We start from the raw sequence: 8853 nt of genomic DNA, 5'->3' as shown, positions 1-8853 counted from the left end.
TTAATTCAGTAAGTTTTGGGGTTACACTTGCGAGAAATACCTAAGGTATGTTAATACATTAAAACATCTTCGAGAAAAAAATTCTTTTATGCCACTTATTTTGGCATATTAACATGCAGTTTTTAATATTTTACTCTTATTATATTAATTAAACACAATAATAAATCCCGATTTTTTAGTCAAGTTTTTGGTTGCCGCATAATTATTAATTTGAATAACTAATTACCTCAAGGCCGATATTTCGGCTCATAGCACTTTTCGGCTGAGAATCAAAAGCCGATACATCGGCCCGCGGCACTAAGAGGATTAAATCACTAAAAAGTTTATAATATTTCGATAATAATGAAGCTTGCCTTATCCAGTTTTACTAAAATAATGTAGCATGAAAATGACGTCACTACGAATTATTGGCATCATAAAACCAACAATGTGTTAAAACCATAGATTTATCATTCAAGGAATCAAAGAATGTACCAACTTACCCGCCCCTACAGTAAATTCTGGCTGAACACATGACGATTACGGATGTGTCCAACGACCTTCAACCGCCTCGCCTTTCCCAGCTTCACACAATTTCTCCTTCGCCCCTTTCACACGGCACATTCGTTCGAAACTCAATTTTCCTCGACACCGAGGAAAACCGCGTATGACCAAATGCCCACACACACCCCTTACTCCGGCTGATACGCAATTTCCACCCCACTCCCTGTTCCTCCTTTTTATCCCACAACTAAACTGCTCCGTGCTTGCATTCTACTTCAGTGAACTACGAGAAACTTACAGATTTTTGTTGCATTAAATGTAAGGTAATAAAAAAATGAAAATATATCCTATATTTATTGTTATTATGCAAACCCATTATAGAGCATTAATTTGCGGCGAAACAAGACAGACAATAAGTAAAATTAGGGCAGGTCCTTTTGGTGAATGGTTTGGCGAATAATATTATGTCCGTCTCAATTAAAAATAATACAGAAAGGGAAGTATGCAAACAGCGGGAGGAACAACTTCCTCCGATAGGAAATAATTTCAATGAAAGCCATACCCATTTGTGACAAATTCTGATAATTTTAGAGATTCTACTCGTATCTATTGCACATCCTCGATTTGACTATTTCTTCGTGATCTTCAGTTGAAAAACTGTTATTATATTGAAGACATTTAAATAAAATACAAAGGACGTAGTGATAGCGAATCATCTATATCACTCTTCAAGTCTTCCCTAAAATGAAGTGTATCATAGAATCCACAGAGTCAAAGTAAACTTTAACCTTTAGCAGTACTAGAACCACATTCCGTATAAAGCAAAGCCAGTATCGTTTTCATCAATCTTAAGGGTGTTCTATACCTCCGCGAAAAACGGCTATGCAGACTTCAGGTTGCTCGCCATTTGCTCGCTTATTATGCACTCTGGAGAGAACTTGTTTTGGATATGGTTTAAGCTAAGATTATTGTTCTTTGCAAGCGAAAAAAAAATATTTGAAATGCATTTGTTAATTAGTTATTGGCGCTGAAAAACACAATAAAACGCCTGTTTTCTCGATGTAATTCTACCACGTAGAAAGCGCGATTTGAATTTTTTTTTTGGGAAATGAGAACATTCTTCCTTCTTCTTGGAAATAAGATACGTTTCATCAATGTGATCTTTGTAATAACCACGCTATAGCCCAATTTCCCGAGCGTGTTTTCTCAACGTCAAGCGCCTACGATCTTTTCTTCCATGGCGCTGCTGTATGACCCCCCACTCTCGGTGAAAGAGCTTCTCACCCCACAGCAGTCTCTCTCACTACCTCCCCTCCATCGTCTCTTGGGTCCCCTGCATCTGTTTTTTTTTTCCTCTATGCCAGCCCCCTCCAACTCCCGGCCGCTAGGTGGCCCAAAAGCTTCCGTGCGAGGGAATCGCCGATAGATGGTGCTAGTGGGTGTTTGCGCGTCCAGCATTACGAAATTGCATTGTACCAAATACAATACTTGATCGCTGGAACAACGAATTTAAAATGCCTTTAACTGAATTGAACACTAAGAAGCAATTTAATAGCCTTTTAATTTCATTGACAGCCAGTTAGAAAGTCCATGCACAAAAAACATTGCCTTTAGAAGAAATTGAAAATGAGATGTTGTCGTCTGCTAGCAGTCGTATTTTATTAGCTCTACTTCGTAAAAAAGAAGTTATTTGCGTCCTGATCATCATATATTTATCGCTAACGGCATACTGCCTGACATATAATTATCAAGGTATTGGTCCCCCAAATAAAATTGGCGATACAGACAATCGAGTCGGCGTTTCCTCCTCCAAGGAACTCCAGCGCAATTATGCTGAATGGGGTAATAAGTTTTGGCTGCAGATATCTCCTTTAAACTCTCATTAGGTCACCTTAAACAGGCAATCCTAAACTGGTAGCTACGATGATACGGTTATCTCCGATTCAGAAATTACAAGATCCGCAATGAGAAAAACTGGCCCAAAATTAATTACTGAAAGCTTCACATAACGACTCATATTAAGATTAGATTAAGACTTAATGGTTATTCTGAAATGGAAAATGTACGTTTGAGAACCCTAATTAAGACTTTAGGCACAACAAAAACACCTTGCTAAATTCTTAACCCAAGAAAGTCACAGAAATACACATCACAAGATCAACCGAAACAGCAACCAATGTAAAGGAAAAGGGGACGTCTGGGAACGGTAGTTGAAGGAAGTGATTGTTGTTAAATTTAAAATGCATTTATTCATGAAAGCACAAGCACTATCATTAACACTGTACAGGCGAGCTTAAAGGATAAGGGCAAAGGTTGGAAGTGTGAAAAATGTAAATAAATCTCGAAGTTCATGAAGATTTGAGGGTTTTCCACGGTTGTGGCAGTATCACTTCCACCTAAAGATCTGGAGATGAATGACCGCCTAGAAATAGAAATTTTTCAAAATTAGGCAAAATTTAAAAAAATATATTTAAAAAATGAGTTGCAATCCTAGGTCGTATCAGTTATAAATGTGGAATGACAGTACTTTTACCACGAAAAATCTCCACAGTTAGCTAATAATGGCGTTACACGAGGTTATGTCACACCAAAAATGTGAGGCTTTGAGGCACGAGAAAAATATCATAATGAAAGGGTGGGGCCAAATTTTCGATTGCAAATATCAAGAGCTAAATTCATCCTTTCAATTCTTAATATTACCACCATTTACTCTATTCTCATGACTTCCTTTTTTATTACAGATAGTAACCCCTGCCCCTTTTCAGCAAAAAATATCCTGACCACATTACTGTTGTTGCACTTTGTTTACAACTACAACAATTTCTAAACTGCAATGGCAGCAAATCCACAAAGTAAAAAAAATATGAAATTAATTATATTTCAACATCCGTAGGCGGATCACCGTTAGTCCGTGTATATTATTGTACGCTAAACAACATCAATACTTGCATAAAATGAGCATGGATGCAAGCATAACTATCGCTAGGGCGCCATAAATATTATCCCACCAGATAACATAGAAGCTACCATTATAATTTCACTGTCTTTAAGTCCTAAAACTAGAGTAGGATGCACATTAACACTTTCACCATGATCATAAAAACATAAATTCTCTGCACAACTGTATCTAATAGGAATGAAACAATACAAGTTTTCAATTCGTGGTGGAGCGATATTTTTCCTCCTCTTTCTGTACTGACACAAAATTCTTCACTAAATATCTAAAGCCATCAATTAATTGCAAAGCGAGCTACGAAACCACCGAGGTTATGCAATTGTAATTAAGTACAATAACACAATTAGTAAAAACTGATGGAACTATGCCTCCACGGCAACATGGCATGATATTATTTCGGTATTATGTGAAAAACATGAACCATTGATTTCCCGCGAAGATAAAAATAAAAATTTCCGTAAATAAATATCGGATGCTTTGCCATATCCTCTTTAAAAACAAGAGAAAGGGTATGCATGGAAGAGTAAACAAAGCCGCCATTGCAGATACTGCAGTATTTCCGCTATCTATTTGCACCGCTAATTTATTCTTAGCGAATAACACATATTTTCAAATAAAAAACGAGGTCACTGGGATCTAAAACCACGAAAAAATTACCAAATTAACGATAACAGAGCCATAAAACAAACATCGGTAACCCACCGCATTTTGAGTACTTACCACTGCTTTGAAAAAACTTTTATTTTCAGCTCAGCATTCCTTCCTGGTTTTCCTGTATCTTGTAGAATTATTAGACACATATCAAAAGCGCGATGCACGAACCATCTTCAAATTTAATAGCTTTTTAGCAATATAACACATCTTCCAAGTGATGAGCTTCGCTGGTTCACCATTGAAATGAATGTAATAGCAACGCGATACTGGGCGCGCGACAGGCTCGCAGCGCCACTCTGTAACGAACTAAAATAATTGAATAACGTGGGAGGATTTTGGGACAAGCCAACCAGCGGCGTAACAGCCGAGTTGGAGGGGGCTGCTCTATGCTTTCCTCGACCTAAGAAGCCCGTCTGACCCAGCAGGCCAACAGTTTTCTTTTCGTTATTATCCGAAGCCCTGTGTCAAGGAGTGTCGACTGTGTGTTAAATTCGTGGCCCGGCCGACCTAGTGCTTATACGCAGCAATAGATGGCGTTAGTTGTCACCGGGAAATTCAAATCGGCCTCACTGCCTATTCCATTTATTCCAGTAGTTTTAAAAGGGATATTTTTTTCCAAGGAGTCTTGGTTTATTACAACTCAAATTAACACCAACATATCAAATATGTAAAAGTGATAATTTAAATTGCAATAGACCAAACCTCCCTAGAAAAAAACATTCCCTGAAATTAAAAGACTAATTATACAACTGGACTTCATAATATACTTACTTATTGTTTGAAGCATCTTGAAACTGGAACATCTCACCCTAATAGGAATTTATTCACTGAGAATTACTGATTATTATGTAAAATCAAATATTTACCAAAATAATCTCTGGGTACTGCGAAGCTTGGAGATTATTAGTGAAATTGGTGCAATAAATCACAGGTTGCACGCTTAGGTATACTGGGAGATAGAAAATAAATAAAAAAATTGCACTTCCTAATAAAGATTTAATTAACGAAATAATGAGCAGTAAACACAACAAAATCAATACAATTGCAGTCAAACACAGCAGATGTCAACATGAATCCATGATGATTAAAAATACATCACACATTCCAATAAAATACATTTCACTGTTCATTGCTTAGAGGAATAAAAGCCACTAATGTTCTCCATAGTAATGATCCTTGATATTTACTCCAACAAAGAAACCCTGAAAGAAATTACCAACGTTAATGTATCTGCACTAAAAAAAAGGCAAGTGCGCCACCATCCTTATTAAAAAATGATAATAATAACAACGTTTAATGTCCTGCAGGTTAACATGAATAACATAGGGCATAATCATAGAAAAAATACATACAAAAGAAGAAACAAGTAGTAAAATGCAGATTACAAAAAAGTTATCATGCAAAATGTCAACGACGCTGTAGTAGCATTTATGAATATGCAGATGTTTTAATTTATTTTCAAAGATATTTTGGCAGGCTAAATGTTTAATTGAACTAGGAATCTTATTGTAGGTCATTGAGGCTGAATTGAGGACCTTTCTTGCTTATGTTCAGTGGCTGATTAGCCAGATGAACATTTTCTTACCACATTTCACATGGCTATGTATAGCGGAATTAGGCATCAGCATATGTTGATTACTACAGACAAACGTTAAAAAATTCATGACAATATAATAAGTACATGGCAGAGTGAGTGTCCTTATTGAAACCCTTAACAATGATTTAACAGCCACCTTTCACATAGAAATTGCTTCATCTCTAGCTACACTAGCATAACTCTCCAGCTACGCTAGCATAACTCTCTAGGTACACTAGCATTTCCCCAGAAGAAAATTTTGTAGGCTAAATAGGAATGAATTTGTACATAGTTGTTAAGACCCAGTCTGCGAGGAGGTAGTTGGGGCAAGTAAGTTTCCTAATCAAGTGGATACCAGTAGTAATTTCATTATTTTTGTAATATGTAGTCACCAATGAAGATTCACATTAAAGTATTATCTAAGATATTTGGTACTGTCACAGTGTAAAAAATATTCCTGCATGATAATTCCAATATGCCTGTAAATATACGTACAGGGCCCAAAACTCTGTCAATATTATTATAAAAAATTAAACTGGGCACAGACAGTGTACTTCACGTTGTGTCTCTGATCCATCTTGCAGCAACAAATAATTAAAAATATATTGAAACAAAAAATGCAGGTGAGAGAAATTTTGAACAAGCCAATGGCCTCAAGAAGGTGATACACATTAAATTATTATGGCCACCAGAGATTGAAATACTGCATAAATATCACTACATACTAAAATGCACTCAAGATGCAGCAGAGTTATAAGAGAATCATTTAAATTCCCGTGTGGTATAGGGCCACAAGAGATATAAAATCTAAATGTAAGCAAAAATAAAATAATAATTACATGACCTTTAGTTAAACAGCAACACACTTTCACCATCCTTGTGAGGAGAATTCTAACTTGAGGTCACCAAAATGCATCAAACAGGTAGCTGCAAAAAAAGGGAAAGGCAACTATAATTTGATGATAATGGTCAAAATGAAAGCATTGAATGCATATGTAATAGCAATTTGCTGATTATTCTGTTATGAAATGCAACCATTTCATAGAATACCATGGACATAATTTGCTTAGAAAAAATACTGGCAAAGCTATATGATTAATTATGAATTTCATGCACAGTATAAATTTGCATCGATGTGGATGAGTAGATACAAAGTTACTTGTGATATGCAAGAGCTTTCACCTTCTTTACCATGTGATGTAGAAGCAACCATATTCACACCAGAGGAAATTTTAACAATGGATTTATAAGAGGCAACAGGAAAAACAGAGATGGCACGGCATTAAAATTTGATTGAGGGTTTCATTTGTAAATTACTCTCTGAAAAAATGTCTTCCACAAATAATGAAGTTATTATTTACCTTAGCAACATCTTGTAAGAACAAATTAGGGTTGCCACATAATTCTCACCACTTCTTCTGATGTCACGCAGAAAGCCATGCACAAAAGAAAACGGTATACTGAATACCAAATTCAAGGAATGCCCAAGACATTCCATATCAATGCCACCACAAAATTAGTTTCTGACCCGCACAAATTTGGGTATGCTATAACTTGGTCCTTGACATATCTTTATTATTTAAATGGAGAGGGCCAACAATTTATTTTTAAAGAGCTATCAGCATTTATGGTATAACATGGTTTCTGAAAATTGCCAAATCAATGCAATACAAATAAGATAAGTAATAATCAGTGGAGGAATTGATCACAATCTAGGGACAGTTTTTGTCTTTCAATAAAGCTGAGTATGCACTCAATTTAGAGAAGTCATGCAGAATATCGGCATAAAAACAATAGTCCTGGCAATTCGCTGTAAACGAAATTGCCAACAAATTAGCATAATACATACAAACCAGCACAATGGAAATAATATCCTTAACATTCACCGTCACGATCACTTAAACAGAATGCAGTTGTACTGAGACCGTCACCTAATATGGCTCTTAAGTTTTTAATACCGGAAATGTTATCGCTATTTTCAAGGCTTTAAACATTATCATTTCATTGGTAAATAAACTCAAACTGACAAGTCAATTAACTATAACACAGCGACCATTAATCAAATACCGCAGTTAGGTACTCAACTACATCCAACAGCAAAAGAAAACACACATCTACGTACAATCGCGCAGGTAAAAACGTTTCAGACAATTTTTTATCCAGAAATTGAACACTACATATATCAAATACTTACACGACATAATTGACCGCGTACACGGCGTTTACAGCCACTTTCATAGCCTGTGTAGCCGTCTGAGTAGTGTGTGCAGTCATACCGCACAAACAACATAGCCATTTCCTTCAAGGTAGACATCATTGGATAATTATGCTGAGTATGCCTTAAAGAAATAATGGCAACATTAGCAACAAAAACCCCATAAAATGACAGATCAAATGAACGTTTGACAAAATCAACAAAACCTTACCTGGTGAGTGGTCACGGAAATCGGAATATTTCACTGCATTTTCATTGACAGCCTCTGACAACACATTTGCTACGTAATATCAAGCGTTATCTCACTTTAAATTTAGCTTGAAGCACATTTTCAACACTTTTAGCCTTTAAAAAAGCAATGAGGCACGACAGATTTCAAACCGCAAGCAACCGCAAGCAACGGAAAACTTGGTATCAAAGGTCATGTATTTCAGAAAGGAACCATGGAATCGATGCGCATTCCCGTCGTTACTTGTTTACCGCACCTATAAAAAACGATATAGTAACTTTAATTCTTCATTTTATGCAATATTATTCACCAGTACGTCTTAAAATAAAACAATAAAGAGATATTATTGTATTTCACAATTCAAAATTCAATAATCAAATTTAAATACAGCTTACCGCACCTATAGAGGGTATCCAGTCCGAGGGAACCAGTTTGCCCTATCCTCTTGGACAGCTATGCCTGTGTTCTTGTGTTGCGAGCGGCATGTTTGAAACGGGGCTAGCGCGAGTTTTCAAGTTTTCTGTTCTTATGCATGGAAAGTGAAAGGAAATCAAAGAGGAAGCATATCTTATGTGGGAAGGTGGAAAAGAAGTACTAGGAATAATGGTGATTATATAAATCCTTTTGAAGTGTGCTTCATTAATAATAGTTTTTATATCTTTAGACACGTATTTTCATCCACGTAAAATCTCTAATAACGTGATGCAGCTAATAAATAGACTATCAAATTATTTTAACCA

General features: G+C 36.1%; 1 long non-coding RNA gene across 2 annotated transcripts; it reads right to left on the bottom strand.

The window, feature by feature from the left end:
- Positions 1–5069: 5069 nt before the first annotated feature.
- Positions 5070–8578, bottom strand: LOC124159614. 2 transcript variants are annotated; one of them, XR_006864984.1, is made up of 4 exons: positions 8514–8578; positions 8096–8369; positions 7864–8008; positions 5070–6596 (listed from the first exon to the last, which is right to left on the bottom strand). It is a non-coding gene; the product is annotated as an uncharacterized LOC124159614 (long non-coding RNA). The 2 variants fall into 2 exon arrangements; XR_006864985.1 differs by having other exon boundaries at positions 8509–8574.
- Positions 8579–8853: the final 275 nt, after the last annotated feature.

This window comes from Ischnura elegans, chromosome 5 (assembly GCF_921293095.1).
Source record: "Ischnura elegans chromosome 5, ioIscEleg1.1, whole genome shotgun sequence".
In the NCBI taxonomy this organism is placed as follows: Eukaryota; Metazoa; Arthropoda; class Insecta; order Odonata; family Coenagrionidae; genus Ischnura; species Ischnura elegans.
This window is presented reverse-complemented; position numbering and strand designations above follow the sequence as displayed.